This window comes from Leopardus geoffroyi, chromosome C1, assembly GCF_018350155.1.
Source record: "Leopardus geoffroyi isolate Oge1 chromosome C1, O.geoffroyi_Oge1_pat1.0, whole genome shotgun sequence".
In the NCBI taxonomy this organism is placed as follows: Eukaryota; Metazoa; Chordata; class Mammalia; order Carnivora; family Felidae; genus Leopardus; species Leopardus geoffroyi.
The window spans coordinates 61,174,500-61,192,121 of NC_059328.1; positions in this window are offsets into that span (position 1 = coordinate 61,174,500).

Consider the following 17,622-nt stretch of genomic DNA (forward strand, 5'->3'; position numbering starts at 1 on the left):
AGCCAGCCCCTAAAGACTCAGGCCTCAGCCCATCACCGTGGACCAAGTCATCAAGCCAGACCAATGGCAAGCCAGCCACATGGACTCACACTCAAGTATCTCCCCAGCATCAGGCTATCTTCTGTGGACACAGGCTTCAGGTTAAGCCTGTGAACACAGGACCCATGCACCTTTTTGGACCAAGTCACCAGGCCGGTCTTCACAAACCCACTTAAAGGTCTCACTTCAATTGTTCCTAGTGCCAGGCTGTCACCCATAGACTCAAGATCCAAGTCCATCCATGTGGACTCATGTGTTAGGTCTGACACCACAGAATCAGGTGACAACCCTGTCCTTTGTATGGAAGCACCAGACTTGCCCCAGTAGACACAGGCTCCAAACCCACTCCCATGGACCCAGGCACCAGATTAACCTGCTTATACATCCCACCAGATGGTCCTCCCAGAATCTCTGATGAGCCAACTGGTAAAAGACTTTTGCTACCAAAGCCAGCCAGTAAAGATTCAGAGATGCCTACCTCTTCAAATGTGCAGACACCACTACAAGGCCTCAAGTATGACAAATAATCAGGGAAACACCAAACACTTCACTACTAAAGAAACAAAATGAAACACTAGTAACTGAATGAGGAAATAGAGATCTATGCACTGTCAGATAAAAAATTTCAAATAATTATCTTAAAAGAGTTCAATGATTTATAAGAGAACAAAATCAGTGAAACAATACATGAACATAAGAAGTTAAAGAGACAGAAAACATTTTAAAAATCCAACAATTTCTGCAACTAAAGAGCATAATGACTGACTAGAAAATTTCATTGAGAGTTTCAATAGAAGATTTAATCAAACAGAAGAATCAGTGGGTCATTTTCAATAACCCAGTCTGAGGAACACAAAGAAAGAATGAAAAAGAGTGAAGAAAGCCTACATGACTTATAGAATACTACTAAACAAAATAATATACACATTATGGAATTCCCAGAAGGAGCTGAGAGAGAGAAAGGGGAAGAAACCTCACTTAAAGAAAAATGAAAGAAAATGTATCTAAACTGGAGAGAGAAATAAACATCCAGACCAAAAACTATCAAAGAACCTCAAATACATTAAATATAAATAAATCTTTACTGAGACAACATTGAAATAAATTCTCAGCAGTCAAAGACAAACAGAATTGTGAAGCAGTGAAAGAAAAGCAATTTGTCACATACAAAGGAATCTCCATAAGAACATAAGAGGATTTGTTAGCAGAAATCTTGCAGGCCAGAAGAGAGTGGGGAAATATATTCAAAGGGCAGAAAGAAAAAAAATGCCAAACAGGAATATTGTACCTAGGAAGGCTGTACTTTAGAAATGGAGAAATAGAGATTCCAGACAAACAAAAGCTCTACAAGTTCATCATCACCTGCCTTACATGAAATACTTAAAGTTCTTTAAGTGGAAATGAAAGGATATTAACCAACTATGTAGCATCATATGAAAATATAAAACTCACAGTAAAGTTAAGAATATAGTTGAATGCACAATATTCCAATTCTGTAGTGGTGGTGTATAAATCACTTTTGATATAAAAGTTAAAACATAAAAGTATTAAAATAACTATAGCTATAATATTTTGTTAATGGATACACAATATATAAAACATATAAACTGTGACATAAGTAACAAATTGTGCTGGGAAGATGAGTTGAAGTAATAACTTTTCTGTATGGTCAAACTTAAGTTGTTCTCAGCTTAAAATAGACTAATACTAGAAGATGTATTCTGTGACACTATTAAAAAACTGTTAACAACAACTAAAAACCTGTAGTACATGCACAAAAGAGAATGAAAAAGGAAAGCATACCACTACCAAACAAAAAATCATCACAGGGAAAACAACAAAAAAGAAATAAACTATAAAATAGAAAACAATTAACAAAATACATAAAGTGGTTGAATGTATTAAAAAACTGATCTCTAGGGGCGCCTGGGTGGCGCAGTCGGTTAAGCGTCCGACTTCAGCCAGGTCACGATCTCGCGGTCCGTGAGTTCGAGCCCCGCGTCAGGCTCTGGGCTGATGGCTCAGAGCCTGGAGCCTGTTTCCGATTTTGTGTCTCCCTCTCTCTCTGCCCCTCCCCCGTTCATGCTCTGTCTCTCTCTGTCCCAAAAATAAATAAACGTTGAAAAAAAAAAAACTGATCTCTAATAATATGTTGCCTATATGAGACTCACTTTTGCTTTAAGGAAACATATATAGTATAAATGAAGGGATGGAAAAAGATATTCAATGCTAAGTGTAAACAAAAAAGAGTAGGGGTAGTTATAGCAGACAAAATAAACTTTAAGTCAAAAACTGTTACAAGAGACAAAGAAGGTCACTATGTAATGATAAAGGGGTCAATTCATCAAAAGGATAAACTATAAATATATATTCACCCTAAACTGGAGTGCCTAAATACGTAAAGCAAATATTATAGAATGGAGGAGAGAAATAGACCACAATACAATAATAGGAAACTCTGATACCTTACTTTCATGATGGATAGATCATAGAGACAAAATATGAAAGATGAAACAGCAGATATGAACAACATTACAGGTGAAATGGATCTAACAAATATTACATAATGGTCCACCCAACAGCAACAGGATACACATTCTTTTCCAGTACACACAGAATGTACTCCAAGATAGGGTAAATGTTAGACCATAAAAGAAGTTTAAGAAGACTGAAACCGTATCAAGTATTTTTCCAGCCACACTGGTATGAAACTAGAAATCAGTAATAGGAGGAACATTTTAAAACTTACAAATATGTGAAACTTAACATAATCCTGAGCAACAAATGTGTCAAAGAAGAAATCAAAAGGGAAATAAAAAATATCTAAAGATAAATTTAAGTGGAAACACAACATACCAAAATATTATGAGATACAGCAAAAATAGGTCTAAGAGGAAAGTTTATAGCAAGAAATGCCTATGTGAAGAAAAAAAATCTCAAAAAACCTAGCTTTACACCTCAACAATGGAAAAAACAAAACAAAACACAAAAACTAAATCTAAAGTCATCAGAAGGAAGGAAATAATAATGATCATAACAGAAATAAATGAATAGAGACTAGAAAATAGGAAACATCACTGAAACCAAGAGTTGGTATTTCAAAAGAAAAATAAGTTTACAAACCTTTTAGACTAACAACAACAACAACAACAAAAAAGTTGTAAATAAATAAAATTAAAAGTTCAGAAGAGACTACAGATATACAAATGATCATAAGAGATTACCGTGAACATTTACACACCCACAAATAAAGTAACTTAGAAAAATGGATAAATTCCTAGAAGTACACAAACTACCAAGACTGAATCATGAGGAAGTAGAAAGTTTAAACAAGCAAATGTCAAGTAAGGAGACTGAACAAGTAATTTAAAGCCTCCCTACAACAAAAACAAAAAATCCCCAAGCCTCATGGCTTCATTGGTGAATTCTACCACTTAAATAAGAGCTAATGTCAATCTTAAACTCTTACAAAATATTGAAGAGGTGGAGACTCTTTCAAATTCATTTTACAAGGCCACCATTACTTTCATACCAAAGCTGGACAAGAATGCTACAAGAAAGGAAAATTATACAACAATAGGTCTGTTAAATATAAATTCAAATATAATCAATGCCAAGTGTGAATTATCCCTGGGATGCAAGGATGGATAAACATATGCTAACCATAATTGTGATACATCTCACTAACTGAAAGTAAAACAATCATATGATCATTGCAATAGATGAAAAAAAAAAAAAAGAATTTGACAAGGTTCAACACTCTTTCATAATAAAAAACTCTCAACAAAAGGATTATAGATTGACGACTTCAACATAATAACATTTATGACATGTCCACAGCTAACATCATACTCAAGTTTGAAAATCTGAAACCTTTCCCTTAAGATCAAGAAAACTACAAGGATGCTCATTCAGACCACTTCTCTTCAGTGTAGTGCTGGAAATACTAACCAGAACAATTAGGCAAGAAAATAAAGTGCATCCAAATCACAGAAAGGGAAGAGTAAATTTATTTTTGTTTACATAAGACACAGTTTCTATAGAGAAAACCCTAAAGACTCCATTAAAATTTTTTAGAACTAATACATTCAGTAAAGTTGCAAGGATGTAAAATCAACATACAAAAACTTAGTGTGGTTTTATACACTAACAATGAATTCTCTAAAAAATAAATTTAAATTATGAAAAAATCTCATTAATAATTTCATCAAAAACAATGAAATACCTAGGAATAAATTTAACTAAAGAAGTTAAAGATCTGAACATGTAACACTTTGAGACATTCATGAAAGACACTGAAGAATGCACAAGTGGGAAGATATCCCATGTTCATGGATTGGAAAAATTAATATTGTTAAAATATATACTACTCAAAGAGATCAAAAGATTCAATGCAATCCCTATCAAAATCCCATTTCATAGAAATGGAACAAAGTATACTAAAACTACAAAGCTAGAGTAATCAAAACATCATGGTATTGGCATAAAAACAGATATGTGGACCAATGGAATAGAATAGAGAACCCAGAAATAAATACACAAATTTATGGTCAATTGATTGTTGGCAAGGTGCAAAAAACACATGACGTGGAAATGGCAATCACTTCAATAAATGTTGTTGGGAAAACCATCCATATGCAGAAAAATAAAACTGGACCCTTATCTCACTCCTACCAAAATTAACTCAAAATGGATTAAAGACTTAAATGTAAGATCTGAAACTGTAAATTCACTAGAGAAAAACAGGGGAAAAGCTTTAGGACATTTGTGTTGGCAATGAATTCATGGGTAGGACACCAAAAGCACAGGCAACAAAAGCAAATTTAGACAAGTGGACTACATCAAAGTAAAAAGCTTCTGCACAACAAACAACAGGATGAAATGGCAACTTACCGAATGGGAGAATATATTTGCAAACCATATATCTGAAAAGGGATTAATTTCCAAAATATATAAGGAATACAAATCATAATAAGAAAACAACCCAATTAAAAATAAGGAGAAAACCTGGATATTTATTTCTCAAAAGAATATATACAAATGGCTAACTGGAATGACTATTATCAAAAAGGACAAATTATAACAAGCAATGAGGATATGGAGAAAAAAGAACCCTCGTACAATGAAATCTCCATCAGTGGATGAATGGATAGTGATCAATATATATAATAGAACATTATTCAGGCTTTAAAAAAGGGAATTCATGGGGCGCCTGGGTGGCGCAGTCGGTTAAGCGTCCGACTTCAGCCAGGTCACGATCTCGCAGTCCGTGAGTTCGAGCCCCGCGTCAGGCTCTGGGCTGATGGCTCGGAGCCTGGAGCCTGTTTCCGATTCTGTGTCTCCCTGTCTCTCTGCCCCTCCCCCGTTCATGCTCTGTCTCTCTCTGTCCCAAAAATAAATAAACGTTGAAAAAAAAAATTAAAAAAGGGAATTCATTCATTTGAGACATGGATAAACTGGAGGGCATTATGCTAAGTGAAATAAGCCAGGCACAGAAAGTAAAAATACTGTATGATCTCAGTGATATATAGACTCTACAAACTTAACCCAAAGAAACAGAAAGTATAATGGTACTAGGAGTGTGGACAAAAGAAGATGTTAATCAAAGGGTACAAACAGGTTGGGTGCTGGCTCAATCAATAGAGTACACAATTCTCAATCTCAGGATTGTGAGTTCAAGCCACACATTGGGTGTGGAGCCTAATTTAAAAAAAATGGTACAAAGTTGCAGTTATGTGGATGAATAGGTGCAGAAATCTAATGGATAGCATGTTGACTATAGTTCACGTATTTCCAGCATTCAGTGTAATAGTAAGAGTAGATCTTAGTTGTAATCACACACACACACACACTGGGTAAAAAAGGTGGGATTAAGAAGCACAAAATTATTTATAAAATAAATAACTGGGATAAAAAGCATAGCATGGGGAAAATAGTCAATAATATTGTATTGATGTTGTATCGTAACAGATGGTAACTATATTCATCATAGTGAGCATAGCTTCATGTACAAAATTATTGATTCATTATATTGTATACTTAAAGCTAATATAACATTGTATGTCAATTATATATTTTTAATGTTAATAATATAAGAAGACATGTTAATGAGCTTAACTATGGTAGTCTTTTCACTATGTATATCAAACTATCATGTTGTACATCTGAAATACATATTTTAGTTTAAATATATATATATATATATATATATATATATATAAACCTAGATTTATGTAAATATATACACACACATTAAATCTTGTAGCTATATAACTTTGGTGTAAGTTCAGAGAAGATGGAAAATATAGTCAAAAACTATTTTTTCTTTATATCCAAGTTTCTAGGGGAAAGGTGAACAAGGTACCAGCAAGGATAGAGAATTTAAAAAATGATTTGAAAGACAGCAATAAAGGACTATTTAACAATGATAAATCAATTTTCTGGTTTTAAAAGAAGTAGATACTATAACTCACCTGGGCTATATGCAACCCAAGATTTTTTTTCAGTTTTGGATCCTTATTTGACTCTTTGAAAGTTTTAGTTAGAAAACTAGTGCAGGGAACATACACTCTTCACTAAGTGTTCTAATAAACTGTCAGTCACTTTAAAGTTCTTTATATTGTGTCATACTTTTTCTTCTGGAAATAAAACTATTTTGTGCATCTAGTTGTAAAATGCTGATTACCCTCACTAAGGGCCCTGTGTGCAGCTAAGGAAAAATCTTTTTAAAAATCAGGTTTTTAATAATTAGGCAGTCTATTTCAGTTGAGAATCTGTAATTATATGTTAGAAGATGTCACACGGAGAACAAATAAGACAGTGCTTAAGGGACTGGGGTAAAGAAAGAAATGAATGCAATTCATATGTCCTTATTTAAATCAAGGACCTCCTGTTTTGAGATCCATATTCTCAGCAAAAAGAAAAAAAAAATGACTGTTTTACTATGATAGGATTTCTCCGGAGGAAATTGCTAAGCAGACAGTTTGGAACAGGACGCATGTCCCAAAATGCTTTGAAATAATACCAAACATACATATAGCACTTAAATATAAGCCTTCCTTTGTCTAGATATGCTAAAAACATATAAGCTTATTTAATACTAATGCAGTTCATATGATTATCCCATTTAATAGATGAGTGAACTTAGAGAGTGATTTGATAACTTGTCCAAGGTCATGTAGCTAGTATATTTTTCAGAGTTTTCCAAGAGAAAGAGCCAATAGGATGTGTGTATTACATTGTTAAATATCTACCTATCATTTATCTACCTATCTTCTTTCTTTCTATCTATCTATCATCTATCTATCTATCTATCTATCTATCTATCTATCTATCTATCTATCGAGAGCTTTGTTTTAAGGAATTGGCTAATGCAATTATGGGGACTGGCAAGTCCAAAATCTGCAGGATGGTCTGAAAGACTAGAGACCCAGGAAGAAGCTTGATATTGCAGCTTGAGTCCAAATGCAGTCCAGAAGCAGATCTCATCTTTCTTGGAGGATCTCAGTCTTTTTCTCCTAAAGCCTCAACTGATTGTATAAGGCTCACCCACATTATGGAGGGTAATTTGCTTTATTTGAAGTCTACCAATTAAAACAATTCATTTAAAAATACATCTTCAACAAAATATCTAGGTACTGTGGTCTAGCCCACCTGACACATAAAATTAACCATTATATCTACGTAGTAGAGTCAAAATATAAACCCAAACAATGCTCAAACTTTGAAAAGCTCCAATTAGGACTAGGAAAAAATGGAGACAATTTAGCCCAAAGGAAAATTTGTGAAGTGTTTGCAAGACAGATTTTATTTCCTTTCTACAATTCATTCTTCTAGAAGTCTCTTTTTTTTAAACTTTTTTTTAACATTTTATTTATTTTTGAAAGGCAGAGAGACAGAGTGTGAGCAGGGGAGGGGCAGAGACAGAGGGAGACACAGAACCTGAAGCAGGCTCCAGGCTCTGAGCTGTCAGCACAGAGCCTGATGCGGGGCTTGAACTCAGAGTGTGAGATCATGACCTGAGCCAAAGCCAGCCAGACACATAACTGACTGAGCCACCCAGGTGCCCCAAGAAGTCTCTTATTTTTATTTTCTCTTTGGTTAATGCTGCCAAAGTGTCCATTTACAGTGAATGAAGGCTTACCATTTCAAATGATTTTACTTTCACCATGGGATAGCATCACAGAATAAGAAGGCACATGCAGATTTGGGGTCAGTTCTCATATCTACTCTAGTTTCTCTCAATATTACTAGCACATCCATAGGACTCTAGGCAAGATAAAAATCATTAGTTTCAGTTGTTTCAAAACCTATAAAATAGTGTAATAATTATCTCATACAAAGTTTTCAAATGTAAGTGAAAAAAGTCACATAATATGTCCAATTCATATTGTCTCATACATATAGGTTTCCAATAAACGTTAGTTATTTTTCCCTGGAAACACATAAAATTGCCAAAATTATTTCAAAACTCAAACTTTTCTGGGAGACCTGAGAAAATGGTGGTGTAGGAGGACGCTGGGCTCACCTAGTCCTGCTGATCATTTAGATTCCACCCACATCTGCCTAAATAACCCAGAAAACTGCCAGAAGACTAGCAGAACGGACTCTCCAGAGCCAAGTGTAGACAAGAGGCCCACAGTAGAGGGTAGGAAGGGCGGAGAGGCAGTGAATGCTACATGGACTGGCGGGAGGGAGCCAGGGCAGTGGGGGGGGGGGGGGCAGCCCGCCCGGCAAGGCAGAGTCCCCGAGTCTGGCTTGCAAAAGAGGAGGGGTGGGACTGCATGAGTTTTCACAGCCAGCAGGACTTAACATCTGAAATGTTATAAGTCAACAGCTCTGTTCGGAGAGTGGGAGGGCAAGGGGACTCTGGGAGAGATAGTTGTAGAGCCATGGAGGACAGACCTCAACTCAGCAAGGGAACAAAGGCGCTGGCCAGCACCATCTGCCTCTCCCACCCAGCCAAAATTCCAAAGGGAACCAGTTCCCATCACCAAACTTGCTTACACCTTGCTCAAACACCCAACAATGTGCTTCTGTGGATCCATCCCTCCAATGGGCCTGCCTCCCTCCTGGTGCTGCAGAGCCTCTCCCACAGGGGACTACTGATGGCAAAGCAAATTAACCTGCCCCTCCCACCCCTGTGCACTTTGCAGATCCACCCCAGCTAATACACCCTTGGTCAGATCCCATCGAAGCAGCACCACAAGCCTGGCATTGTGCAAGTAGCCCAGACCGGGGCCACACAACTCCACAGTGAGTCCTGCCCCTGGGAGAGAGGAAGATAAGGTACACACCAGTCTGACTATAGTCCCAGAGGTGGGCTGGGCGCAGACATCAGGTCCGACTGCAGCCCTGCCCACCAACACAAGTCACTCTGGACAGTACAGGGGAAGTGCCTTGAAGTTTGGAGCCACCCCAGGCACTACCCAAAATGATGAAACAGAAGAATTCTCCTAAGAGAAACTCCAGGAAGTAGTGACTGCTAACGAATTGATCAAAACTGATTTAAGCAATATAATTGCTTAGATTGCTTAGAATTTAGAATAATAGTCATAAAATTAATCGATGGGCTTGAAAAAAGCATAGAGGACAGCAGAGAATCTATTGCTACAGAGAACAAGGGACTGTGAAATAGTCATGAGGAGCTAAAAAATGCTATAAATGAGGAGCAAAATAAAATGGAGGTGGCCATAGCATGGACTGAAGAGGCAGAGGAAAGAATAGGTGAATTAGAAGATAAAATTATGGAAAAAGAGGAAGCTCCAAAAAAGAGAGATAAAAAAATTCAGGAGTATGCGGGGAGAATGAGAGAACTAAGTGATGCAATCAAAGGGAACAATATCTGTATCTAAGCAATTTCAAAGAAGAAGAGAGAGAAAGAAGCTGAAGGTATACTTGAACAAAAAATAGCTGAGAATTTCCCTGATCCGGGGAAGGAAAAAGGCATTGTAATCCAAGAGGCACAGAGAACTCCCTTCAGACATAACTTGAATCGATCTTCTGCACAATGTATCATAGTGAAACTGGCAAAATACAAGGATAAAGAGAAAATTCTGAAAGCAGCTAGGGATAAACAGGCTCTAACTTAAAAAGGTAGACACTTAAGAATAGTAGCAGACCTATCTACTGAAACTTGTCAGGCCAGAAAAGAATGGCAGGAAATCTTCAAGGTGATGAACAGAAAAAATACGCAGCCCAAAATCCTTTATCCAGCAAGTCTGTCATTCAGAATAGAACGAGAGATAAAGGTTTTCCCAAACAAACAAAAACTTAAGGAATTCATCACCACTAAGCCAGCCCTACAAGAGATCCTAAGGGGAATTCTGTGAGGGAAATGTTACAAGGACCACAAAGTACAAGAGACATCACTACAAGCATGAAACCTACAGATACACAATGACTCTAAACCCATATATTTCCGTTATAACACTGAATGTAAATGGACTAAATGCTCCAACTGAAAGACATAGGGTATCAGAATGGATAAAATAGGGTATCAGAATGGATTAAAAAAACAAGACCCATCAATTTGCTGTCTACAAGAGATTCATTTTAGACCTGAAGACACCTTCAGATTGAAAGTGAGGGGAAGGAAAACTATCTATCATGCTACTGAAAGTAAAAAGAAAGCTGGAGTAGCCATACTTATATCAGATAAACTATACTTTAAATTAAAGGTTGTAATAAGAGATGAAGAAGGGCATTATATAACAATTACAGGGTCTATCCATCAGGAAGAGCTAACAATTATAAATGTGCCGAATATGGGAGCCTCTAAATATATAAAACAATTAATCACAAACATAAGCAACATTATTGTTAAGAATGTGGTAATTGCAGGGACTTTAATACCCCACTTACAACAATGGATAGATCATCTAGACACAGGATCAATAAAGAAACAAGGGCCCTGAATGATACATTGGATCAGATGGACTTGACAGACATATTTAGAACTCTGCATCCCAAAGCAACAGAATATACTTTCTTCTCGAGTGCACATGGAACATTCTCCAAGATAGATCACATACTGAGTCAAAAAACAGCCCTACATAAGTATAAAATAATTGAGATCATACCATGCACACTTTCAGACCACAATGCTATGAAGCTTGAAATCAACCACAGAAAAAGTCTGGAAAACCTCCAAAAGCATGGAGGTTAAAGAACACACTACTAAAGAATGAATGGGTCAACCAGGCAATTTGAGAAGAAATTAAAAAATATATGGAAACAAATGAAAATGAAAATACAACAATCCAAACGCTTTGGGACGCAGCGAAGGCAGTCCTGAGAGGAAAATACATTGCAATCCAGGCCTATCTCAAGAAACAAGAAAAATCCCAAATACAAAATCTAACAGCACACCTAAAGGAAATAGAAGCAGAACAGTAAAGACAGCCTAAACCCAGCAGAAGAAGAGAAATAATAAAGATCAGAGAAGAAATAAACAATATGGAATCAAAAAAAATTGTAGAGCAGATCAATGAAACCAAGAGTAGGTTTTTTTAAAAAATAAACAAAATTGATAAACCTCTAGCCAGGCTACTCAAAAAGAAAAGGGAGATGACCCAAATAGATAAAATCATGAATGAAAATGGAATTATTACAACCAATCCCTCAGAAATACAAGCAACTATCAGGGAATACTATGAAAAATTATATGCCAACAAACTGGACAACCTGGAGAAATGGACAAATTCCTAAACACCCACACTCTTCCAAAACTCAAACAGGAAGAAACAGAAAACTTGAACAGACCCATAACCAGCAAAGAAATTGAATCAGTTATCAAAAATCTCCCAACAAATAAGAGTCCAGGACCAGATGGCTTCCCTGGGGAATTCTACCAGACATTTAAAGCAGAGATAATACCTATCCTTCTCAAGCTGTTCCAAAAAATATAAAGAGAAGGAAAACTTCCAGACTCACTCTATGAAGCCAGCATTACTTTGATTCCCAACCCAGACAAAGACCCAGCAAAAAAAGAGAACTACAGGCCAATATCCCTGATGAATATGGATGCAAAAATTCTCAACAAGATACTAGCAAATTGAATTCAACAGCATATAAAAAGAATTATTCACCATGATCAAGTGGGATTCATACCTGGGATGCAGGGCTGGTTCAACATTTGCAAATCAATCAATGTGATACATCACATGAATAAAAGAAAAGATAAGAACCATATGATCCTGTCAACCGATGCAGAAAAAACACTTGACAAAATTAGCATCCTTTCTTAATAAAAAGCCTCGAGAAAGTCGGGATAGAAGGAACATACTTAAACATCATAAAATCCATTTATAAAAAGTCCACAGCTAATATCATCCTCAATGGGGAAAAACTGAGAGCTTTCCCTCTGAGATCAGAAACATGACAGGGATGTCCACTGTCACCGCTGTTGTTTAACATAGTGTTGGAAGTGCTAGCATCAGCAATCAGACAACAAAAGGAAATCAAAGGCATCAAAATTGGCAAAGATGAAGTCAAGCTTTCACTTTTTGCAGATGACATGATATTATACATGGGAAACCCGATAGACTCCACCAAAAGTCTGTTAGAACTGATACATGAATTCAGAAAAGTGGCAGGATACAAAATTAATGTACAGAAATCAGTCACATTCTTATACACTAATAATGAAGCAACAGAAAGACAAATAAGGAAACTGATCCCATTCACAATTGCACCAAGAAGCATAAAATACCTAGTAATAAACCTAACCAAAGATGTAAAAGATCTGTATGCTGAAAACTATAGAAAGCTTATGAAGAAAATTGAAGAAGAGACAAAGAAATGGAAAAACATTCCATGCTCATGGATTGGAAGAATAAATATTGTTAAAATGTCAATACTACCCAAAGCAATCTACACATCCAATGCAATCCCAATAAAAGTGCAGCAGCATTCTTCTCGAAGCTAGAACAAGCCATCCTAAAATTGTAGGGAATCACAAAAGGCCCCAAAAAGCCAAAGTAATATTGAAGGAGAAGACCAAAGTGGGAGGCATCACAACCCCAGACTTTAGCCTCTACTACAAAGCTGTAATCATCAAGACAGCATGGTATTGGCACAAAAACAAACACATAGACCAATGGAACAGAGACTCCCGAATTGGACCCATAAAAGTATGGCCAACTAGTCTTTGACAAAGCAGGAAAGAATATCCAGTGGAAAAAAGTCTCTTTAACAAATGGTGCTGGGAGAACTGGACAGCAACATGCAGAAGAATGAAACTAGACTACTTTCTTACACCATTCACAAAAATAAACTCAAAATGGATAAAGGACCTGAATGTGAGACAGGAAACCATCAAAACCCTAGAGGAGAAAGCAGGAAAAAACCTCTTTGACCTCAGCTGCAGCAATTTCTTACTTGACACATCCCCAAAGGCAAGGGAATTAAAAGCAAAAATGAACTATTGGGACCTCATCAAGATAAAAAGCTTCTGCACTTCCAAGCAAACAATCAACAAAACTAAAAGGCAACCAACGGAATGGGAAAAGATATTTGCAAATGACATAGTAGACAAAGGGCTAGTATTCAAAGTCTATAAAGAACTCACCAAACTCCACACCCAAAAAACAAAATAATCCAGTGAAGAAATGAGCAGAAAACATAAATAGACATTTCTCTAAAGAAGACATCCAGATGGCCAACAGGCACATGAAAAGATGTTCAACGTCACTCCTCATCAGGGAAATACAAATCAAAAGCACACTGAGATAACACCTCATGCCAGTCAGAGTGGCTAAAATAAACAAATCAGGAGACTATAGATGCTGAAGAGGATGTGGAGAAATGGGAACCCTCTTGCACTGTTGGTGGGAATGCAAACTGGTGCAGCCACTCTGGAAAACAGTGTGGAGATTCCTCAAAAAATTAAAAATAGATCTACTCTATTACCCAGCAATAGCCCTGCTAGGAATTTACCCAAGGGATACAGGAGTGCTGATGCATAGGGGCACTTGTATCCCAATGTTTATAGCAGCACTTTCAACAATAGCCAAATTATGGAGAGAGCCTAAATGCCCATCAACGGATGAATAGATAAAGAAATTGTGGTGTATATGCACAATGGAATACTACTTGGCAATGAGAAAGAATGAAATATGGCCTTTTGTAGCAACATGGATGGAACTGGAGAGTGTTATGCTAAGTGAAATAAGTCACACAGAGAAAGACAGATACCATATGTTTTCACTCTTATGTTGATCCTGAGAAACTTAACAGAAGACCATGGGGGAGGGGAAGGAAAAAAAAAGTTAGAGAGGGAGGGAACCAAACCATAAGAGTCTTAAAAACTGAGAATAAACTGAGGGTTGATATGGGTGGCAGGGAGGGGAAATTGGGTGATGGGCATTGAGGAGGGCACCTGTTGGGATGAGCACTGGGAAACCAATTTGACAATAAATTTCATAATAAAAAAAACCTTAAACTTTCTGTTGCTAGAATTTTAAATTTTTTTAATGTTTGTTTATTTTTGAGAGAGAGAAAGCACATGAGTGTGAGAGGGGTAGAGAGAGAGGGAGACAGAACCTGAAGCAGACTCCAGGCTCTGAGCTATTAACATAGAGCTGGACGTGGGGCTCAAACTCACAAATCATGAGATCATGACCTGAGCCAAAGTCAGTTGCTTAACCGATTGAGCCACCCAGGAGCCCATCTATTGCTAGAATTTTTAATGGAGATAAGTAGAGGAGATATTTTAGACAAAGGGATCCTACTTTAAAATCCCCCCCCCCATTTATCTATGTGTATATCTATTTTTCTATTTTATACCTTAAAAAACTATATTCATATCTTACTGATTCTATATATGAAGCACTATGCTGGGAAGGCTTATGTAAATACATCATTTTATTTGACAATTAAATAATATATTGAGTATATACCGTGCCAGGAACATTTTATATCCATGTTCAATGGCCTCTTGTAGTTTTTATCCTTATTTAATATTTTATCCATATTAGACTGGTAGGAAATAGTAAAGATATTAGTGACTACATACCATGACTGTCTACTCTCAATGGCCTCATTTTTCTGGCCATGTAACTTCTAGTAGCACTAAACCAATCCAGAGAAACTCACTCCTAGCAAAAGGACTCCAGGACCAAGGTTGTCAGATATATTTGTTGATCCAGTCCTCACTCAGATGACTTCTGATTTTCTCTTTTATTGATTTACCTGCTTCACTGTGAATGGTAACATTATAACACTGTTTATTTGCCAGAGTACAAATACCAGTTAAAATCATATTCTGAACACAAATTGAGCTCATTTTAAATAGCACTGCTGGGGTAAGGTAAATATAATTGTTGTTACCTGATGCACTAGCCATGAAGATTAATTAAATAAATCTCCCTGTTGCCCAGCCTATTAATATTGAAGAACTCATATGTGAACAGATGGACCAGACTTGGCAGGTTTTTTCCACATTCTTTAAAAAAATATATCCTGACAGATTTTGTGCAGTCCTGCCATATTCCATTTCAGCCAGGCTTGTTTTAGCTAATCAAGCTTTCCAAAAACGTAAAAGCATTAGTCAGAACTTGAAGCAAACAGCGTATTTTTTATAGTACAAATGGCATATGAACCAGTGGTCACATGGACTACGTACATGATTCAGACTGCTACATCATGTTTCAAACATAAGCAGGACTTGAGATTAATTGCTCTGGGTTCTAAGAGTTTAAACTGAATCATCATTGTCATAATCACCATCCAATGAAATGACATTTCCATTGTATTATGCGTGAGGAGTTGAGATCTCCATGGTCTTAGTCATTCATACTTGAAATTTACTATTCTCAATAACTAAATATGTCTACTCAATGGGTAGGCACAACAAATAATGCAAGCATCAAAGAAAGAAGCCTTGGATATATTATGGGGACTCTTTAAAAATGTCCTTTCAGAGAACTCTAAGAATAATTATTTTTTACTCAGTGTTAGTACAGTATGCCATGTGGTTGGTGGTGAAATTTAAATATTTTATCCCATTTAACCCTAGGACAACATTGAAATGTTGGCATTTCTATGCCCACATTACAGATTAGGATACTGAAGCTTAGGAAGATTAAGTAATTCACCATTATCAAATAGTGCTTGGTAGAGCCAGGATTTGAGTTCATTTTGTCTAACTCTAAGACCAAACTCTTATCCACTAAGCCATACTGTCTCTTTGCACATGGGCTGCGAAAAATAACGGTAGAAAAGAATAAGAGATAATGTTTATAGTGTGTAGAAAATGGATAAGAGCTAATGTTTATAGGGTCTGATGTTGCCCACTAGAATTTGTGGTAGATGCTTTATAGATATACTATTATTCAATACACAGCCATATTAACTAGGTAATACTTCTTCCTTCTGCAGTGAAGAAAATTGTTTCAAACAGGCTAAGTAATGTATCTTAGGGAATACAGCTAAAAGGGGGGGCCTCCAGTTTCCAAAACTAGGTCAGTTATCCTCTTAACATTGCAGTCTCATTATGGTGAAACTAGTCATCCAAAGCTAAGTTCAAAACTGGGGACAGGCTTTCAACTACTCCCTCTGTCCTACTACCCACAACCAAGCAAAACCTAAATGTTGCCTATTTTAACTTCTAAGTAAGTACACACTCCACTTTCCCTTCCCCAAATCTTCAAACCATTCTGTGTCAAGACCTCCTTATTTAAAAAAGAAAAAAATGAATGTTTATATTTTAAGAGAGAGAGAGAGAGAGAGAGAGAGAGAGAGATTGAGAGGGAAACCCAGAATCCGAAGCAGGTTCCCAGCTCTGATATATCAGCACAGAGCCAGTCTCGGGGCTTGAACTCACAGACTGTAAGATTATGACCTGAGCCAAAGTCAGATGCTTAACTGACTGAGCCACCCAGGCACCCCAGGACTTCCTTATTTTTTATCAGAAAAATTCCATTTGTCAGCAGTATGGCTGATATTTGTTGACCGTCTTATTCTTCATGGATGTTGTCAGACCATTACAAACACACATTCTTTAAAATACGCAACAAATAACCTCATTTCTTAAGGTTTATGACATCTTTTAAAACCCTCCTCTCCCCACCTCTGGTGATGACATCCCCTGACTTTACAATCCCTCTCATTATTTATTGTTTTCACATATCATCACAATATTTTTCTCATCAGTTAATCTCATAACTACATCACTATAGAGTCAGAGTGCTGTCACGTTACCAAACCCTCAGTGCCTCCAGGTCATTAACAGAATAAATTCCAAATTTCATGTGCTAGACATAGCCCTTCATGACTTGGTCCATCTATTCATTTCCAAATTCAACTTCCATCACCACCTGCTCAGTACTTTAAATTCTAGCGATACTGAACTAATTATAATGTTTCTTATAAACACCAATGTCTTCCTCATTTGTATGTTTTTTCATGCAACACTGACTCTGGGACATATTTTTACTTTGATTCACCTTGTTCAATCTTACACATCCTCAAGATTTGCTTCAATATCATCTTCTCTACCTTCCCTGTATCAATGCTGAAGTCTAAGTTTTCTTTTTTAATTCTACCATGATGACCCTAGGTCAGAAAAAACTTAAGACTTTT